Below are 22,604 nucleotides of genomic sequence, written 5' to 3'. Positions count from 1 at the left end.
ATCCATACACAAGTCCACATATTCGCAAGTGAACGGTATAAATAGAAGAGTTCCTCTTCATTTGAAGAGGTCAAAAACTTAAGCTCCAAAGAAAACTAACAAAGATCTCTACTCTAACCTCCTGAAGACTAGACAATCCTTGAAAACTCATGTTCTTGAAAGATTAAAAATTATCTTTCACGATTTCAACTTTAAGAACATTCACACACTAACGCTCTTCAAATGAAGTGAATGCATTCAAGAGATCAACAAGTCAAAAATCAATCCAACACATAAAAATTAATAAGTCAAATGTCGATCCAACATATATAAATCAATAAATTCAAGTTGATTACATATATCAAATTTCTTTGTTGAAATCTAGTGCAACAATTCTAACAAATACAACAGGTAGACTAATCAAACAATTGTAACTGATTTATAAGTTACTTACAAGGGCATAAATGTAATATCAAATAACATTATTGATCACTTTATTTGAATTCATTTTTCTCACTTCTCTTTTTTAATTCAATGATTGTAAGTTAAGCAACGGTAGCGGGTGATTATTGAATAGAATGGTTTTAAATGTTTTTATTTTCCTTTTTAATTAATAGATATAATTAATAGGAAAGTGACATTTTGCATAAATAAGAAGTTGCGTGAATGACTAAAGAAAAAGCTATCGAGTGTTTGGTCCACCAATTTTATAAGTTAATTTTAAACAACTCAATTTCAATAATAAATATTATTGAATTAAAATTTGCATATTTATCCAAAAACTTTATTCCCTCTTTGTATGTTTTTCATATTTATCGAAAAATTTTATCTTACAACTCTGCATCCTAAAACAGATCTTCTAATTTCAACATATTAACTCCACACATCATAACTCAATTCAATGCCCAAAATATCCTTAAAGGTGTGTTTACCCAAGGAGTTGGGAATTAAGAGTTGTGAACTCCATTCATTGTTTAACCCAAAGAGTTTGTGGATCCCACTACTAAAAAACATAAATTTTATACCTTATCGACTCCTTAGTAGGCCTCATAAGTTTACAACTCCTTAGATTTCATAACTCCTTGAAACTCACTATTTCACTCCTTACTCCAAACATCTTTACATCGCCTATAGAGCTGTTTAGGGATAAGGAGTGGAATAATGAGAAGTAAAATATTATAAAATCTAGAGAGTTGTGAACTCTTGGAGTCGTATACGGAATTGATAAAATATAAAATTAATATTTTTAGTAATGAGATTTACCGATTCGTTGGTCGGGTGAAGTTTGGAAACATACCCTTAGTGAATGGAAGTGACATTTTGTTTCTTTTTATTTTATTTTATTATTTTTTAGGTGGGACATGTGATATGTCTGTCATAAGGTACAAATTGAACCGGTAATACCGGTATTAACAAAAAAAAAGGAGAAAATGACATTTATCTTTTCCTTTCCAAAGACTTGTTCATGAAACCCCCATCTAACTCCATTAAACATTCAATTATTGTCCTATTGAAATTTATAATGTGAACCACTACCTTTAGTCTTGGATCTTTTGTGACCTTTTATTGTTTGTTTGAGTATTTGGAAAAGAACATATTAGGATAGTTTTATTAGTAGAGTTGATATTGGAGATACGATTTCGTTAAAACTAAATCATTTGTTCAATTAATAACTTCATTTATCGTAGTAATTTGTTTTAGTGTCGTTCACATTAAAAAAATGAATAAAAGTTTATTTTTTATGGTGGAATACTTAAAAGTTATAAAGATGGAGACAATTATAATCTTCCAAAAAAAAATATTTTAATGAGATTATATTAATTTTAGTGGATAAGACACTAATCATTATTTTAAAAGTTGATGGTTTGACGATTTACCATTATTATACCGAAAAAGAGATATATATGAGTACTAAACATTATACATTAATGACGAAGAAGAATTGCTTAAAAATATTTAAATGGGCACACAATTCCTTTCTTTCCTTTTTTTTTTTTAGAAAAAATCGTATTTGCAAATGATTTATTTGTGTTAGATATTTTCAAATATGGTTGTTGGATGAGAAATTGAACAAATCACAAATTGTCATACCATTGTTGAACGAGAAATTAAACAAACCACAAATCGCCATACCATTTCTCAAATTAATGACAAAATTATAAATGATCAAATTAGGACTAATTAGAAGTCAACATGTGTTCCAAATTGAAATTAAAGAAAAACTTGGTAGATCTCAATCATGTCTTGTATTTTCGTCATTGTCATTGGATTGAATAAACTAGTTTGGTTCAAGGACTAGCAAGAGAAATAGCAAATTTTAAAAGTTTCATTTGAAAAAATGGTAAAAGGGTTTCAAAATTATAAAGCAAAACAATTTTATATAATAGAAAATACTAATTAGTAAATGACAAAACTACCCTAAAACAATAAAATTAAGTACAAATGAGGATGCAAAGATACACTACTTAAAAAACAAAACGAATACCACAAATACACTCTACCTAAATATTCTAGAATAAAAAATAAATGGTATCTAAAATATTTCAAAAGCAAAAATTAAAAATCATCCAATATGGTTCTTAACGCTTCTAGTTGTCTAAGAATGTGTGTATGTGAGCGAAGATGACAACTAGGCGGTGGAGGTCATTAGAAACTTATGGATGTCTACAATGATGGACTTCCTCCAATGTGAGAAAGAGCAAAGTTGATTATACCAGTGAATCGTTGTTGGCAAGTGAGTATTTGAAGGAATTGCAACTTTAAGACGATGTGACTATTGGAAATATGATTGTGTTTGACATCAAACCAGTTGTAGGGAGTTTCATCGTTTTCATTCCATGTGGCTATTTTGTTCATAGGATCTTGAAAGCCAACTTTAAATACTATCTATCCCAGAATGTCATCATTGAAAAAGATGTTCAAAGTAGAAACAAAAGCAGAAAATATGTGTACAAGCAAAAAAGGTCGGCAACCTGGTGGGGTGATCATCAAAAGCTATCCAAGACGATGGAATTCAAAAAAGGGTCATTGAACCAACAATCGCAGACATGAGATTAAGAATGAGAAAAAGAGATTTTGGAGGATGTCTAAGTAAAGAACATGAAGATGATGAAATTTAGGGTTTTTTATTATCTTATTTTAATAATAATATTGATGATGATGATGATGAACTGAACAAAAAAAAATATATTTATATTTATATATAACGCACATGTTTCAAACATTTTAAGTTTAATTCTCATTTATATATTTCTTTTTAGGTACAATAAGCCATTTTTACGTGTTTCTATAAGAGAAATTGAAAACATCGGAAAAAAGTCAAATTAATTTCATAACAATATGTTAAAATAATGAAAACATATTTAGATACAATTGAATTTGTAACAAACATTTAAACAAATCGAAAGTTAATTGGATAAAATCAAATTTGATAATGAAAGATAAATTCAAATATAAAGTGGAGAGAAAAACCAGAAAGTTTTTGTTTATTGAGATTAATTCGATAAGTAGTTAGATAAAATATAATTTGATAATAAAATATAAGTTGAAATATAATTCGGGGAAAAAATCAGGAAGAGAGTTCGTTTATTGACGATTACACTAAATTCATAATTTCATTTTCATTTAAGCTTCAACAATTACACTGTATTTTTAACTTCATCAAACACAAAATTAATCCAAATTTAAAATAATAAAAACGAATAAAATAATGTAAAATATAAAGATATATTATAAATTCAAGTTAAAATGATGATAAACAAATTAAAAATCGATTAACTCTAAATATTTTCAAAAAATTATTAAATCAAATCAAAATAGATAACTAATTTGAATTAATTAGAGGAAGAAAAATAAGGAAGAGATTGGTTTATTTTAAATCAATTCGTGGAATAGTTATCCAAATCTAATTTGAATATTAAAAAGAAATTTAAATTCCAAAAGAGGGCGAAAATTAAGCAATGACGCTCATTCCCAGTTTTGAAATTGGAAATATTAGATTATAATATGATTAATTTGGTTATTAATTAAGCTCTCCAAGTACATTGTATTTGTATTAGGTTATTAATCAAGCTCTCATTACATTGTATTTATATCTTGGTTATTAATAAAGCTCTACGTTTACATTCTATTTAATATTCTGGACATACGAGCCAAATAAGGTATTATCAGAATGTCAGCTAAGATAGTGACTAAATATGAAATATGTACAATTAAATCTAATAACATATATAAAACAATTTAAACATTAAAAAATATAAAAAAATATCTGCTTGATTTATTATTAATATGTATAAAATATGGAAAACAATTTGAATATTTGAATAAATTTAAAATTTGATTAGATAAATGAAATTTGATAATATATGAATTTTTAAAATATAAATTTGGTAGAAAAATCTGGATATTTAATTCAAGTGAGATTAATTCGAAAAATAGTTAACATAATCTAAATTAATAATAAAATCTGCATTTATTTTAGTTTTTCAAATGAATTGATTAGAAGGAAACTGGAGAACCAAAGTATTGACAATTACCCTACCCCGTCATTTTTTATGATTCTACACTTACATGTATTTGTAGTTTCATCGATAACAAAAGTTACGAACTAGACAAGGGTAAAACTTGGATTTAAAAATTCGTGGTCATGTGCATGTCATATGTGTTGCCATAAAATTTTTATTATTGGTCGGTTTTGCCATTTTTCTAAACCAAACCCAAAAATCTATGCTCTAATCTCCCTTGGTTTAATTTAGCCTAAAGGTAGGTTAATTTGGCCCAAATGTTAATCAAACCCAAAAACTCAATTAGTTAGACTTAATGGGCAAGTATTTGTGGTAGGGTTTAGTTAGGTTGAAACACTTTTTAGACTAACTAAATTATCCAAGTTAAAAGAATATCTCATTTTAAATTTCACTAAAAAATTTCTATAGATGGAGGAGGTGGGACCCAACAATGATAGACAAATCTTAATCTACAACTATATGTCAACTCAAATAGCTCAATGAATAAAGACACGAGTTACTATCTAATTTTAAATTTCATTAAAAAAATTTAAAGCTAAGATATTATTTTAGTTCTTGTACTTTGACATTTGTTCAATTTTCGTATTTATACTTTCAACGTTGAATTTTCCTCTTTATATATATATATATATATATATATTTATAATTCTTAAATTTAGTCCTTCAAAGTTAATTTATATTGAAATTAGCAAAATATTAATAAAAATTTTCATGCAATGAAATATAATATCTAAATATATTTTCAAAATTTAAGGTGAAAATGTTAATAAATAACCAATTTTTTTTTTAAAAAAAAAGCAACCACAAACAAATAGTAGTGACTAAATTAATTTTTTTTAAAGTACTAGAACTAAAATTAGACATATAAGAGTACATAAGTAAAAATTAAACAAACTTCAAAGTAATTAGACCAACCCTAAGATTTTAAATGTGGATTTCGATGGAATTCTCGAGGTCTTAATTTTACAGAAATTTCTATGAAAATATGAAAAAAAATGTCGATTTCGAGGAACATTTCTAGAGAAATTATAAAACCAAAAAGATAATTTTATATTTGTTCACACGAGATTCAAGAGAAATTTATTTCGTGGAACTTGAACTCTGTATTTGTATTAATTTTGTGGAAAGTGAGTACAATCTCTAATACATAATATTTTGATGCTTTCAAAATAAACTATAATCTTTAAGTTGGTTGATCTTCTGGAATGATCGGCCTTTGAGCTTGTTGATCTTCTTGGATGATTGGCCTTTGGGCTTAATGATATCGGCTTTTGGGCTTGTTGATCTTCTTGGATGATTGGCCTAAGGCTTGGTAATCTTCTTGGATGATCGACCTTTGGGCTTGATGATCTTCTTGGAGGATTAGTGTTTGCACGAGGCTTCCGGAGAAATTTGTTTCGTGAGTTGAACTTGAGTTGGTGTTGATGTTGATGTTGATGCGATGTGGTTCGATCCCTAATACTTGATCCTCTGATTCTCTGTCGGTTGGGTGAATGTGCTTGACTTGAAGAAGGAAAGCAACGAATGTTCTTAAAGTAGAAGTCTGTGTCTTCAAGAGGCTTCTGTCTTTTAGAAGTACAGCTTCAGGAGTCTTGTGAGTTTTTTACTTGTTGATGACTTCACTTTGGGCTCTCTGAATGTAGAAAATGTTGACACCCACAAATGAAGAGAACTTCTCTATTTATAGAGTTCTCAGGTGGGCTTCGTAGGCTTGGGCTTAGTTGGTCTATGGGTCTGGCCCTTGGGCCCAATTAGTTGGACTTGAGCTTAGTTGGTCTATTGGCTCAATTAGTTGGTTTTGGGTCTGATTTGAAATTTGGATCCAATTCAGTTTTTTTTTTTTTTTTTTTTGGTAGTTGTACTTTAAAACCGAATAACAATATCAAATTGGGCCAGATTAATCTCATCTGATTTAACGGTCATGATAAAACCGCATGACGTTATCGAAATTTGTCTTCAATTCAATTCGGGACATATGTAACCTTCTAATTATACCTAAATTTAATGATTTAGAATTTCATCATTAATTTAGTAAACGACGTGGCAACTTGTGATTGGTCCAAAATTTCTTATTCAAATGCCCCTTTTGAGATTTATGCACATATATGAGTGGATGAATCTCGAAAAATATAAAGTTGGAATCAAAATCTAAATACATCTGTTCTTGAATTTGACCTCAATTGATGTGTTAGTCACACTATGAATTTAGTACATAAGTCTAACTTGAGTTTAGGATCAAAATTTGAGATATAGCCGAATTTATGAAAAGTTTGAGCTTTGTCTCACTTTAATTTGATTTTGGGATAAACTCAGGGATCTCAAATTCAAAAAAATTAAAGGATTCATCCCCAATTTAATGTAATTCAGGGCTAAAAATGTGATTAACAAAAGGTTCGGTGCATGGCCAAAAGTTTTAGAAAATGAGGGATGGAGAAAGAATGAAATATAAGATTTGGGTGGTAAATTTTTTTTATTATTTATTATTTAATAATATTATTTTTTTTAACTAATAGAATCTAGATTTAACCAATAAAATCTAAATTTAACCAAATCTAAGATTTCCTTATTGGATTATGGATTCAGCGGAGTCCCGATAAATAGGACTCAAAGCCTTTTGCATTTTCATCCCAGTTAGTCAAAGGTAGAGAAAAAAAAACTTCTCTCATTTCTCTTTTTTTTTTCCAAACCACCGAGCCGTCATCAAGAAGTCGAGCCAAGCTGCGTGTGGTAGCCCCAGTCCTTCATGCAACCGCCGAGTCGAGCTACGTTCAGCCTTCATCACGTCTTCACTCGATCGTCCGTCTGTCGCTATCTTGCTGAAGCCGCATCTTCCATCCGATCGTCGATGGACACCGTCCGCTCGTCCGTTGAGGGATCGGTAAAGACTGCACCTGTTCACGTCCAAGGCTCGCCGCTGCTCGCCACTGTTGTCCGAACCTTATTGCTCGTCACACATCCTGATCGTCATGGGATCAGGATCGCACATCCTGATCATCACCATCGTCGCTGCTCATCCGTTGGGAGGAGGCTTGCCGCTCACGTACTCCGACGGTCGAAGGGGGGGTGCCCTATGGTTCCGGTGCCCTTTCGTTTCCTCTTTCTTTTTTTTCCTTTTTCTTTTTTTAAAAATATTTCATTTGTTTTTCTTCTTTTTTTTTTTACCAACTTGCCCCCTTACTCTTTTTTTTTTCTTTTGCGTAGGTTTACTAACTTGTCCCCCTTACTCTTTCGTAGAAGTTAAAGCTCAACTCAAGGGAGCACAACCGCCTTTTTTTTTTTAATTAGCCGACCCTTCAATAATCTCTAAGGTGGATTTCTCCTCTCATAAGCTTGGTTTTGTAACAACAATTTTTTTTTTCTATTTTTTTGTTGTAGAAATGTCCGGCCGCACGATCGACTCTTTGGTGCACATAAGGATGACCTTGGTATGGTCTATCTACTGTATGCCTGTTTGTGCCTCTTGATCGTCTGAGGGACTCGCAAAGGCTTATGACCCCCTCATTCGATCATCGACTACCTTGCAGCGCTATTTGTGCATCCTGATCGTCATGGGAGGGGCCCCGCCAAGGCTTATAACTCTCTCATGCGATCATCCTAGAGAGGATCTCGAAAATATCTACCTTGTAGCACCATTTGCATATCCTGATCGTTGTGGGAGGGGCCTCACAAAGGCGTACAACTATCCCATTCGATCACCCTTGGGAGGATCCCGATAAGGTCTGTCTTGTGGCGTTGTTCGTGCATCCTGATCGTCATGGGAATGGCCCCGCCAAGGCTTAAAACTCTCTAATGCGATCATCCTAGGGAGGATCCTGAAAAGGTCTACCTTGTAGCACCATTCGCATATTCTGATCGTCGTGGGAAGGGCCCTACAAAGGCTTTCAACTCTCCCATTCGATCATCCTAGGGAGATCCCGATAAGGTCTATCTTGTGGCGTCGTTCGTGCATCCTGATCATCATGGGAGGGGCCTTGCCAAGGCTTACAGCTCTCCCATGTGATCACCCTAGGGAAGATCCCGAAAAGGTCTACCTTGTAGCACCGTTCACAGATCCTGATCGTCGTGGGAAGGGTCTGTAAAGGCTACCACTTCTCCTATTCGATCACCCTAGGGAGGATCCCGATAAGATCTGCCTTGTAGCACCACTCGTGCATCCTGTTCGTTATGGGATGGGCCCTGCCAAGGCTTATAACTCTCCCATGCGATCACACTAGGGAGGATCCCGAAAAGGTCTACCTTGTAACACTGTTCGCATATCCTAATCGTCGTGGGAGGGACCCCATAAAGGCTTACCCCATCCGATCACCCTAGGGAGGATCTCGATAGGGTCTGCTCTGTAGCACCGATCGCGTATTCTGATCGTCATGGGACCATCTTGATCGTTCATCCTGATCACCCTAGGGATAATTTGATGTTTTTTTTAACCCTATGGTTGAAGCTCATTCCCCTGTGACCTTTTTTTTCTTTTTTTTTTTTTTCCAGAACAATGGTTCACTTCACCGAGCATGTTTCATCTGATGAGAGGCACCTCATGATTCTTAAAAACTAGAGTCAGCCCATGAAGGAAGGACTCAACCTTCCTATGGAAAAATCGTTAGTCGGTCCTTTCGTTGATCGCTGGCCAAGTTTAGACGACAACATGATCCTTTCCAAATTATCGACAGAAGTACCCTTGACCCGAGGAGAGTGTGCATAGATCCTGCGATCTTCTATTCATGAGGAAACCCCTAATCCAGATCGAGTGCAAACTCTCGAATGTCGCATAATTGAGGGTCAGGTCCGCTGGACTGTTGTGACAAAAGTCCCTGGAGAATTCAGCTTCGTTTACTGTTACTAGGAGTGGCTCGAGGTTGTAGTAGGTCGAAACAAGCGATTCCTTCGTGACATTAATTTGCTTGGTGCAATGATGGCCTCTCTGTACACATATGATCGCAATGGTGACATAGTTCGAGCTTTCTGTGAAGCTTAGTGCTTTTCAACCAACACTTTTCATACTGCGGCAGGCGAAGCATCAATTTCCTTATGGGACCTCTAGTTGCTCGGGGGCCTTCCGGTCAAAGGAAGCTTTTATGAAGAAGTGATTTCTTCCCTCAAGAGCTAACTCATCACCATGACAAAGAGAAGTACTTGCCGAAAACGTACGAACACCTTTTTCGGGCGTATTTTTATAGTGTGCTTGCAAAGAGCAAATCACATGACTCCCACGAAGCGTGATTCCTCAGTGTCTATCAGCTCATGGATCTCTTTTTGGTTCCTGGGGGCTCGCAAATATGACAAACCCATTACACGGAAGCAAAAGAAAGCCTCTTGGTCCCGGTCCATGCAAAAATTCTGACGATACGCAGATCACGTTTCGAGATTGGTCGAGCAGGGAGAACATGTTATTCGCGGAGCTAGAGGTAGGAGACGAGTTAAAGGACAAGACCTATCTGGCCCCCTTTCTAACCTATCTGGCCGCCTTTCTATCCTGCTAGTTATGTCTTTTTGTATTTCCCTAAAAGGGAGGTTATCTTCACCCCGGAGTCTTTAGAATGGCTAGCTTGATGGCTCACGGAACTATTTATAGCCTCGCTATTCCGGTCCTGGCCAACATCTATCATGGCCTAGGGTTGATAGCAGAGGCTTCGAACCCCATTGAGTGTATGGACTTTCACTTCCCCATGCATTATGTCCACGGTTGGCTGGCTCATTACTTCAACACACATTACCCCATTCCTGCAGCTGTTCAAGGTCCCAAGATGGCCCGCTTTTCTGGCGAAGGTGGCTCGATTTACTTCGACGAGTACGAGGCATGGGAATTGATCCATAGCGGCGCCAGTATTCAGTGGCATGCAAGCATTCAGAACAGAAGCAGACATGAATGCCTAACTGATAGTAGAGACCTACCTTTCCTGAAGTCCAGTTATTTTTCCAGCATGCGATCAGGTTACTTATCCTTCCAGTATGGGAATGTTCGAATTATAGAGTCGTATAGTCCCTTCGATCAACAATTTGGCTTCCATCAGGACATTCTGAATGATATAGAGGGAATACCTCTTGCCCCTACACCGAAAAACGTTTTATATTACTAAAGAGTATGCATGAGATGCAAGCCCTTCTCTCAGGTATTCCTATCGACCCGTAGATTGGATCCGCACACCCATGTTACCCCCCAGTTTAAGGATTGGTGGTCAACGAAGCATGGGAACTACTTCGAAGAGAATCGTCATCTGTTAGTGACCAGTGCTATCCCTCCCCCAGCGCCACGAAGACTACCCAAAGGTAAAGGAATCGACCATGGAGGGAAGCATCTTCACTTGACTGAGAAGGTAGCAGCGATCACACAAAAAAAAAAAAAGCTTCCAAACCGATTGAAGAGGACAACTAAAATAGTACCGGTGACCATTATTGGAAGCGATCCTCCAAAAAACACAGGGCATCGGATGTCAATTTTCTTGAGTGAGCTCAGAATGATCCAGTGGCTCCTAACGCTCTTAATCCACTGGTACGTCATTTTTTTCTGTACGGTTTACATTTAGTCTCCTTTTTTTCGTAGTCACCTCTAAACTTCTCTTTCTAAGGACTTGAAGCATCATGAAGGCGAAAAATCTTTGGTGGGCCCTTTTGTCGTTGACTCAGCCGTTGAGAGAGTTGGTACCTCTTAAGCGTTGCCAGTGGATCCCGTGCCAAGGTCTTGTCAAGCGTGTGCTATCCCCAGAAACATCCCTCATGCCAATGAGGTGGTGGTTGTTGGGAACATTAAAACATCAGATTTAGTAGCCAAGGAAACTAGTTGCCTCTTAGCAAGATGTGTATAAGAGACAGCCTCCGAAGCGCTGCCGGTGCATCCCGTGCCAAGGTCCTTTCAAGTGTGTGCTATCCTCGGTGACATCCCTCATGTCAAGAAGGCAGTGGGTTGTCGGGAACATCGAGGCTTCAGATTTCGTAGCCAAGGAAACTAGTTGCCCCTTGGTGCTTGCGGCAGGAAGGGTTCCTGTCTCTTATACACATCTAGATGTGTATAAGAGACAGCCTCATGCCAAGGAGGTGGTGGTTGTCGGGAACATCGAGGCTTCAGATTTAGTAGCCAAGGAAACTAGTTGCCCCTTGGTGCTTGCGGCAGGAAGGGTTCTCCAACCCGGAGAAGAGTCGAGGGCTGTCTCTTATACACATCTAGATGTGTATAAGAGACAGCAATAAGGCAGTGGTTGTCGGGAACATCGAGGCTTCAGATTTAGTAGCCAAGGAAACTAGTTGCCCCTTGGTGCTTGCGGCAGGAAGGGTTCTCCAACCCGGAGAAGCGTCGAGCTGTCTCTTATACACATCTAGATGTGTATAAGAGACAGGAGATATCCCTCATGCCAAGGAGGTGGTGGTTGTCGGGAACATCGAGGCTTCAGATTTAGTAGCCAAGGAAACTAGTTGCCCCTTGGTGCTTGCGGCAGGAAGGGTTCTCATACCCCTGTCTCTTATACACATCTAGATGTGTATAAGAGACAGCAGCACACACACACACACACATATATATATATTTTTATCATGTGACTGAACTTAAATTCTTTTAAGCTGCCTACGTACCCTTTATAATGACAGGGATCAAGTCGTAACATAGTTCATACATTTTTTTTTTTTTACATTTGTTAAGCGTAAAACTTCTTGAGAAACTTGCCGTTGATTGGGCCGACTCTTAGCCCGTCTTGAGCAACTATCTTGTATGCTCCGTTTGTGTAGACTTATTTGACGATGTAGGGCCCATCCCATTTAGGTGTAAACTTATTCCCCGTATGTCTTGTCATGATGATAGTCTCCTTATGGCGAGCACTAGATCATCGACTTGAAAAGACTGAGGCTTTACATGCTTATCGAAGGCTTTAGACATTTGCGCTTGGTAACATTCCAACACTTGTTGAGTTTCTAATCATTTTTCATCCAGTGCTTCCAACTCTTGGAGCTGCAGTTTGGTGTTGTCCTCTGTAATCAGCCCTTCTTGCACCACTATTCTTAGCGATAGAATTTCTCTTTTCAAAGGAAGGACAACTTCTACCCCATAAACGAGAGAGTACGGTGTGACTCCTGTAGGGGTACGGTGAGTGGTGCGATAAGCCCACAACGCTTCACCGATCTTCTCCTGCTAATTTCTCTTCGACATGGAAACAATTTTCTTCAGTAGGTTGTACAATGTCTTGTTAAATGCCTTAGCCAACCCATTTGCGACGGCGTTATATATGGATGACTTGTACTGCTTGAATTTGAATTTTTCACACAACCTGTCTATCAAACTAATGGAGAATTGTCTCCCGTTATTCGTCACGATCTAATGGGGAATATCGTACCGATAAATGATATGATTGTGGATAAAATCCACCATGTTTTCTTTCTTAGCTTCCCTTAGAGCGACAACCTCAGTCCATCTTGAGAAGTAGTCAGTGGCTGCGAGGATATAGGAGTGCCTTGCTAACGACTTAGGTGTTATAAAGCTGACCAAATCAAGGCCTCATGCTTCAAAAGGCCACGAGGCTATGGTCGGATGAGGCTCAGGCGGTTGATGAATGAAATTTGTGTGATATTGATAGGCTTCACATTTATTTGCATAATCCATCGAGTCCTGGATCATCCCAGACCAATAATAACCCATTCTTTTCAGTTGGAATTGTAGCTTTGGTGCAGCTTGATGCACGCCATATACGCCTGAGTGTGCTTCCTCCAAAGCCTTTGCTGACTCGTCTTTACTGAGGCATCGAAGGAAAAGTTCTTCAAGGGATTGACAGTATAGGACCCCTTTGTAGTAAATGAAATGCGCGGCTCTCATTCAAGCCTCGGTTTTACGGCAGAGGTCATCCAACAGCCTTCTATGCTCAAGGTAATCTATGATGGGATGACGCCAGTCTTCCTCGTCGATTAGATAAATTGATATCGCATTCGTTTCCTCACATGCAGTCTCGATCAGAGGTACAATCCATCTCCGCCAGAGTGATATATTAAGGGGCACATTATCCAGGACCGTTAAGGCAATGGCTAGGTTTGCCAAGGCATCCGCTTTCTTGTTCTCTGTCCTTGGGATATGCCCCAACTTCACGCTTTCAAACTTTTATATCAACTGGCGAGCGTAAGTGAAGTAGGGTTTCAAGTCATCATGCTTCACCTTGTACTGGCATAAGAGTTGGTTGATTATCAACTTTGAATCACCGAAGATCTCTATACAAGCTACTCCAATCTCTAAGGCCATTTGGAGACCAATTATCAAGGCTTGGTATTTAGCAACGTTGTTCGAGCATAACTCGGCAGCATGTGCTTTTCTGGTGAAATGAGGACAATACCTACCCCCACACTATTTCTTTGTGCCGCACCGTCAAAGAACATAACCCACAGTCATGAGGTTTCTGTGAAGAGAACTTCATCATCGGGTAAGTCTTCCCTTAACTCTCAATCCGATGGTACTGGGTGATCTGCCACGAAGTCGGCCAATGCCTGCCCTTTAACTGCCCTTTGCGATACATAAACAATGTCGTACTGTTGAAGCATGATTTCCCACTTGGCTAAACGTCCCAAGATGATTGGCCTGGACAGGACGTACTTGATAGGATCGACTTTTGCAATTAAGTGGACTGTGAAGGCCTGCAGGTAGTGCCTCAACTTATCTATAGCGAAGAAGAGTGCAAGACATGTCTTCTAGATAGGGGAATAATTGATCTCGACTCCGTTTAGGGTCTTACTTAGATAATAGAGAGCGCGTTCTTTTCCCCTTTCTCTTTCTTGTGTCAACAATGTCCCCAGTGGTCATATCAACGGCTTGCCTGCTACTAGGGCTCCTAAGACAGGAGGGCTGATCAAGTACCTCTTTATGATATCGAAAGCATTCTGGCAGGCTTCATCCCATTCAAATTTCTCCCCTTTCTCATCAGTCTTTGAAAGGGTTGACACCGCCCTGCCAGGTTAGAAATAGATCTCTAGATGTAGGCCAGACGTCCCTGCAAACTTCTCAACTCATGTAGATTCCTTGGTCTTGGCATCTTCTGGATGACATCGATCTTGGATTGGTCTATCTCTATCCCTCGATGTCTCACAACGAAGCCTAGAAACTTTCCTGATGTTATGTCGAACGCGCATTTGAGGGGGTTCATCTTTAACTGGTACTTTCGCAGGCGATCAAATACAGTTCTTAGATCTTTCAAATGGTCCTGTCGTCGCCTGGTCTTGACCACGAGGTCATCCATATACCACACCACGTGTTTGTGCAACATACTGATAATGGGCAGAAATGCACGTTATCATAGTGCTAAGTTCTTAAACAATGCTTGATTGCATTGATAAAACATGTTAAATTGCATCCAAAAAAAGCATCAGATTCATAATATACCGGTCGCATGCATTCATCGCATTAGAACAGTTGATTTTTGTATTTTTGTGTAGAATATGCGATGATGCAAAGCGGAAATTGCGATCATAGGAAATCATTGGTTGAGCGCAGCATTATCGCAAGGCTTTGCGGTGATCGTGTTCGCAAACATTTGATCGAGAAGGATTGTCGCAACTTTGTCGGCACAACATGGTGGGCACATTTGGGTGAAAGGCCAATTAATCGTGATGAGACAGAAAGCTGATGATAGTCGAATCCGAATTAAGCTAATAGCCGATAACGATCACAAGTACATTCATCTTTTTGGTGATAAATATTCAGCGCATCAATCAGGATTAAAGTTGTCCCATCTGTGCAATCATGAGAGAGAAGTCGCCGTTCACCCTGGAAGTTCTATAAATATCTAGGGCATTCTTCAGAAAAGGGGTTAATCGGTTAATCAGTTCACCAGTTTACGAATTTAAGAGCTCAGCTCGTATTTGTTCATATTTTTCCTTTCGTTTTAAGGCGTAGCAAGAGAAGAGTGGTGATGCCAGATATCGCTTAGGGCAACTCGAGAGAGAACCTTGAGGTGTAGAAGCAGAGAGCAGGTCGACTCTCGCGAGAGCGAGATTATCTTTTGAACACAAGTAGAAAAACAGTGTAAAAGCCTGGGCAGCAAGAGATTGCTACCAGGCCCTTTATTCTATACTTGCATTGTTATTTTGTACTTCATCTTTATATTTATACAATGGAAGTTCTTATTCTACATTTTTTCACTCTCTTAGCACGCATGAGTAGCTAAACTAGTCAAATGGGTTGAGAAGAACTAAGCTAACATGACCTAGGAAGTTCATTGCTTGTGATTGTCTTGTTTTATGCTATGCTAAATACCCTTTAAAGCTACTCGAGAGAGAGTCTAAAGAACGAACCTAATGACTCGAGAGAGCTAGGTTAGAATCTGGACTCGAGAGAGCAAGATTAGAACTGCATAAACAAGAGATAGGGACTTAGAGATAAGCTCTGTTTGTCAACCTGCATCGCATGCATTCTAGAGATGGGAATGATATTATGTGGTTGCCTTATTTGTGTGTGTGTCATTTTGTCATCACATAAATAAGAATAGAGGCTTATGTGTAGGTCCTATAGACTTAGCGCATATATCGCATGCATTCTAGCCTTAGAAACCGTGGCATTCGCACCGAAAGGTGGTTTATATTGTATCATGTTGCATGATCGCATAGCATAAACGCATCCTAGGAAGTGTTAGCCGAAACTTTTCTCAACCCGTTCACCGTATACTCAACGCATTTCCCATTTAATCAACTCTTTTCAAACTCCGCCGCATTTGTTTATTTTTCATTAACGCAAACAACAATCCCAACAATTTATTTATTTATCCGGTTATTGCAAAGTTTTCATAAAAATTACCAATGCAACCTGTTTTCACAAATCCCTGAGTTCGACCCTGGACTTACCAGGAAACTCAGTGGAATTTACACTTGGATTCCGCTGAGGAAACTTGAGTGCACAACCCAATTTCACCATCGCATATCATCCATAATTCACTTCATAAAATCAAGCATCAAGTTTTTTGCGTCGTTGCCAGGGACTTCGGCAAAATAGTATGCCAATGGTAATTTTTCTGATTTCTTTGCAGACTCTCAACCTCTGGGAAACTACGACTCGAAGATTGAGAGAATGTTTAGACAGAGACTAATAAATCGCCAACAGCAACCATAGTCAGATAAAGAAGAGATGGTGGAGCAGCCTTGAAACGAAGCACCAAATGATAACAATGTCATAGCGAATCCAATCCTACTGGCAAACGATCGCAATAGACCCATTAGGGACTATGCATTGCCAAACCTCTATGATTTCTCTCCAGGAATCATAAGGCCTGCCCTCGATGAAAGCCGATTCAAAATGAAGTCGGTGATGCTGCAAATGATCTAGACTGCAGGACAATTCAGAGGAAGGCGTGGTGAAGACCCGCACGCCCACCTCCGAAGATTTATTGAAATATGCAATACTTTTGTGTTCCCGAACATCTATACCGAAGAAGTTCGACTAACTTTGTTCCCATTTTCTCTCTGTGATCAGGCTAGGAAATAGGTGTACTCTCTCGAACCAGGAGAGATCACTTCATGGGAATAGGTCGTGAAGAAGTTTATGAAGAAATACTTTCCACCTACTGAGAATGCCAGACGAAGGAAACTCATTACAAATTTTGAATAAGACATAGATGAGTTGCTCAGCGATCCCTGGGCGAGGTTTAAAAGGTTGGTCAGGGATTGTCCATACAATGGTTTGCCAGACTGCCTTCAAATGGAAATTTTTTATCATGGTTTGAATCCCGCTTCGCAGACCGCTGCAATGTGGCAGCTGCTGGTGTTCTGCTAAATAAAACGTATGATGAGGCGAAGAATATCTTGGATTGCATCTCTAAGAACCACGAAGATTGGAGAGAGATTGATTAGAGATGGAGAATCAAAGACAATGACGCAAGTAATGGTGCTATTACTTCACTACAAAATCAGATGACCGCAATGATGAACTTAATCCAGGGAATTACGATCAGCAGCCCAACACCGCAAAATGGCAAATCATCAGCGCTAGATCTAGTCAAACAACGCAAGGTAGTTGCAGACCATATGTAGAGGAATGTGAGACAATTGCGATGGAAGATTGCCCGCAAAATCCACAATCCATTTACTTTGTGAAAAATAATCCCTTTTCAAATACCTACAACCCCGGGTGGAGAAACCACCCCCATTTTGCTTGGAAGAATCAACAACAGAATTTCTAACCCGTGGCGCAGAAAGAAGGGCCACCAGGATTCTTCCCACGCAACAACAGTCAGACAAACAATCAAGCAAGTAACTCACAACCACCGAATCCTCTTCCTTGGAAAGCCTATTGAAGCAATACATAGAGAAAAACAAAACTGTGCTTCAAAGTCAGGCTACGTCCATTCGCAATCTAGAATTACAGATAGACCAGATTGCGAGTGAGCTGAAGAGTAGACCACAAGGGGCTCTGCCGAGTTCAATAGAACTCCCACGCAACCAAGAAGGATCAGGTAAAGAGCAATGTCAGGTTGTGACATTGTGAAGTGGGAAGACTGTGGAGGGAGAAAAGAAGGATCTTAGTCGAACAGCTCCCATTGTGGAAGAATCTGAAGTTGCGGTGACGCAAGAAGAAGAAAGAGAAAAAGAAGCAGTAGAACCAGAGGTTGCATTGACCTCAAAGCCAATTGAGACGGGGACCATGAAAGTGCAGTTACCCTCTTTCCCGCAGAGACTAAGGAAGAAAAAGAACGAAGAGGTACAGTACCAACACTTTCTGTCTATGTTAAAACAATTACATATAATATTCCATTCAGTGAAGCGATTGAGGAAATGCCTGCCTACGCAAAGTTTTTGAAGGATATGGTAACAAGAAGAAGGGAGCTGGTAAGTTTGCCATGGTGGCGCTAACTCAGAGTTCAAAATCAATCATTCCACCAAAGATGAGCGATCCTGGAAACTTTAATATTCCTTGCTTCATAGGAGGACTGTACATCGGGCAAGCCCTATGTGACTTGAGAGCTAGCATAAATTTGATGCCTCTGTCAATCTTTAGGCAACTGAATATAGGGCAACTTGTGCCCACAATGGTGACTCTCCAACTGGCCGATAGATCCCTGGTGCATCCAGAGGAAAAGGTGAAGGACGTGCTGATAACCTTTGACAAATTTATCCTACCAGCCGACTTCATCATTTTGGACTACGAGGCCGACAAAGATGTGCCCATCATTATGAGGCGACCATTTTTATCAACAAGTCGTGCTCAGATTGATGTGCATAAAAAGGAAATCATTTTGAGCATCAACGAACAGAAGCTGAAGTTCAACATAATTCGTGCCATGAAGTTTCCGGATGAAGAAGGCCTGCATGACTCAGATGACGACCAGAATTTGATTGAAGAAGAAAAGTTTGATGAAGAAAATGAAGAAGAGGATGTCAGTGCATCCGTTGCTGCCTGTAATGCGATCATAACAAAAACAAGCAAAGAAGAAGAAATGACCTCAAATTAAGAAGAAGATCCAATAGAAAAAGAAGAAAGAAAAACAACGCAACCATCCCTAGTAGAACCACCAATACTGGAATTAAAGACTCTAGCGAATCATTTAAATATGCATTTTTGGGACAGAATGAGAAGTTGTCAGTTATCATTTCCTCTTAGCTCAACAAAGACCAAGAGAATGTGTTGATGAGCATTCTAAGGAAACATGTGCGAGCAATTGGTTGGACGCTCGCCGACATTAAAAGAATTAGCCCAGCGTACAGTATGCACCGCATTTGTCTTGAAGAGGACCACAAGGCAACGATCGAACATCAGCGCAGACTCAACCCTACAATGAAAGAGGTCGTCAAAAAGGAGATCATTAAATGGTTAGATGTGGGCATTATCTATCCTATAGCAGATAGCACGTAGGTCAGCCCCGTGTAGTGTTTGTCGAATAAGGATGGCATGACGGTAGTCCCGAATGAAAACAATGAATTAATACCGCAAAGGACCATCACTGGGTGGCACATTTGCATGGATTACCGAAAGCTGAATGCAGCCAAAAAGAAAGATCATTTCCCTCTGCCATTCATTGACCAAATGCTAGACCGTCTAGATGGAAATGACTTTTATTGTTTTCTGGATAGTTATGTCGGGTACAACCAGATTATGATAGCTCCAGAAAACCAAGACAAGATCACATTCACCTGCCCATATGGGACCTTTTCTTTTTGCCGCATGCCGTTTGGCCTCTGCAATGCGCCAAGCACGTTCCAAAGGTGCATGAGGCCATCTTTTTCAGATTATCTCGAGGACTCTGTTGAAATCTTTAAGGACGACTTCTCCATTTGTGGGAACACCTATGAAGTCTGTCTAGCCAACTTGGAGAAGATACTGAAGAGATGCGAAAAGACAAATCTGGTGTTTAACTGGGAAAAATGTCATTTCATGGTGAAGGAGGGCATAGTGTTAGGGCATAAGGTTTCCCGAGATGGATTAGAGGTGGATAAAGCAAAAATTGAAGCAATTGAAAAACTTCCACCTCCAACAAGTGTGAAGGTTGTACGAAGCTTCTTGGGGCATGCTGGATTCTACAGATGCTTTGTCAAAGATTTTTCGAAAATAGCACGACCATTGAGTGCATTGTTAGAGGTTGACAGATAATTTGATTTTGATAGCAACTGTCTCAACACATTTCGAGTTTTGAAGAATGTGCTGATTATCGCACCTGACTTGACACTTCCTTTTGAAATTATATGCGATGCAAGCAGGTATGTGATGGGAGCAGCTTTGGCACAAAAGAGAAAAACAATCTTGCATCCCATCGCATATGCGAGTAAAACATTAAATCCTGCTCACACAAATTATACAACCACAGAGAAAGAGTTTATAGCGGTAATTTTTGCGTTGGAAAATTTTCAAGCATATCAGCTGGGGACAAAGGTACTCATCCATACTGATCATTCGGCAATAAAGTACTTATTGACAAAGAAGTACGCAAAGCCGAGGTTGATCAGATGGGTTCTCCTCCTTCAAGAATTTGACATAGAAATAATTGATCGAAAGGGGACAGAAAACCAAGTTGCGGACCACTTGTCTAGAATGGAAAATCCTGAGGTTGACAGCAATGAGTCTGAGGTGAGTGTAGTGTTTCTGGATGAGCAGTTGTTTCATATTGAAGAATTGCCCTAGTATGCAGACATAGTCAATTATCTGGTTTGCGAGCAATTTCCTGAAGATTACAGCTATCACCAACAGGGGAAGCTCAAACATGAATGCAGACATTATTATTGGGATGAGCCGAATCTGTATAAAATAGAGGCAGACCAGATTTTGCGATTATGCATACCAAATGCTGCTCAACAACGCATATTATCGCAATTTCACGACTCACCATATGGTGGGCACTTCAGAGGACAGCGCACCGCAACTAAAGTTTTACAGAGTGGATTCTTCTGGCCCACATTGTTTAAGGATGCAGCTGACTGCGCCATGAAGTGCGATCGGTGCCAACGCAGAGGTAAAATTTCATGGAAACATGCAATGCCAATGAACACCATCTTGAAGCTTGAATTGTTCGATGTATGGGGGATTGTTTCTTGGGACCATTCCCTCCATCGAATGATAAATATTATATTTTATTAGCCGTCGATTATGTATCCAAATGGGTAGAGGCAATAGCATGCGCCGCAAACGATGTGGCGGTTGTCCCCCAATTCCTGTAGAAACATATTTTCACTCGTTTTAGCACTCCCCGTGCCATCATAAGTGATGAAAGGTCCCACTTTGTCAACCATAATATCAAGGAGCTGCTGCGCAAATACAACATTCTCCACAAAGTGGCCACCGCATACCATCCGCAGACGAATGGTCAGGCCGAGGTGTCTAATCGAGAAATTAAGCTGATACTTGAAAAGGTAGTAAAGCCTTCACGAAAAGATTGGGCAACAAAGCTTGACGATGCGTTATGGACATACTGAACTACATTTAAGACACCAATAAGTATGTCCCCATATGCGTTGGTATTTGGTAAGGCGTGTCATTTGCCTTTGGAGCTGGAATATAAGGCACTGTGGGCGATAAAGAAGCTGAACTTTGATTTGAAGAAAGCACGAGAAGCGCGAAAAATGCAACTAGTCGAGCAAGAAGAATGGAGGATTAACGCATATGAAAACACGAAGATTTACAAAAAGCGCACTAAGCGCTGGCATGACAAACACATATACGGTAAAAACCTCCAAGTCGGGTAGAAGGTCTTACTCTTCAACTCACGTCTGAAGCTCTTTCTAGGAAAACTAAAGTCACGTTGGTCCGGACCATTCATAGTTAGACAAGTATTTCCGTATGGCGCGGTTGAATTATCAAATGATGACGGAACCAACATATTCAAAGTTAATGGGCAGCGAGTAAAATCATATCATGGAGAAGGCTGGCATCGCCAAGTAGACTCCGTGGAACTAAAAGAACTTTGAATAAAGAAGGAAGTAGGTGGTCCCTACGTTATCAGACGTTCGCAATCCATCAGGGACGCAAGTTTTGGGAAGCATGGAATCTTCAACTTTTCTCTACTATTCTGATTTTTTATTACACTATCTCTTTTCAGCTTTATCTATTCTTATTCTACCAAAAAAAAAGGGAGGAGGAGATTACGATAAAAAATTTTGTTTTGTTTAAAATAATTTGACTCTCTCTCTGTTTTTCTTGCAACAATCAAGGCACTAGATTGCGGAGATGTTACGCGAAGAAGCCACTTATCTTACTCCGTCACCGCAATCCAAAGAAGATAGATCACCGCAAAGATGGATGCGTCAATACACAATACGGGCGACAACACAAATTTAAGGGTGTATTATTCCTTATCTTTATTTCAAATTTTCCGCTATTGCATCGCATGTTAGTTTTAAAAGTTTATCACCGCATCCTCTTTGATTACCGCAATCATTCGACATAGATAAATTTAGTAAGATGCCGCATGCTATTTCTTTGCCAAGTATGATTTCAATGATGAAAAACATGTTTCTATTTCTTTTGTATATACTAGAGTTAACTTAAATTTAAGATAATCACCTCATAAAATATTTCTAGAAGTTAGGGGTTTGCTAGCTTTCTTTCAAACTCTCTTTACGAAGTTTTCTAAGAACATCGCATGCCTTATCTCACTCTTTTGGCAATGAGGACATTGCCGCATTTTAAATTTGGGGGTGAGGTATCTATTTTCGACCTTGCTATTCTAAAAT

This window comes from Benincasa hispida, chromosome 10 (genome assembly GCF_009727055.1).
Source record: "Benincasa hispida cultivar B227 chromosome 10, ASM972705v1, whole genome shotgun sequence".
In the NCBI taxonomy this organism is placed as follows: Eukaryota; Viridiplantae; Streptophyta; class Magnoliopsida; order Cucurbitales; family Cucurbitaceae; genus Benincasa; species Benincasa hispida.
This window is presented reverse-complemented; position numbering follows the sequence as displayed.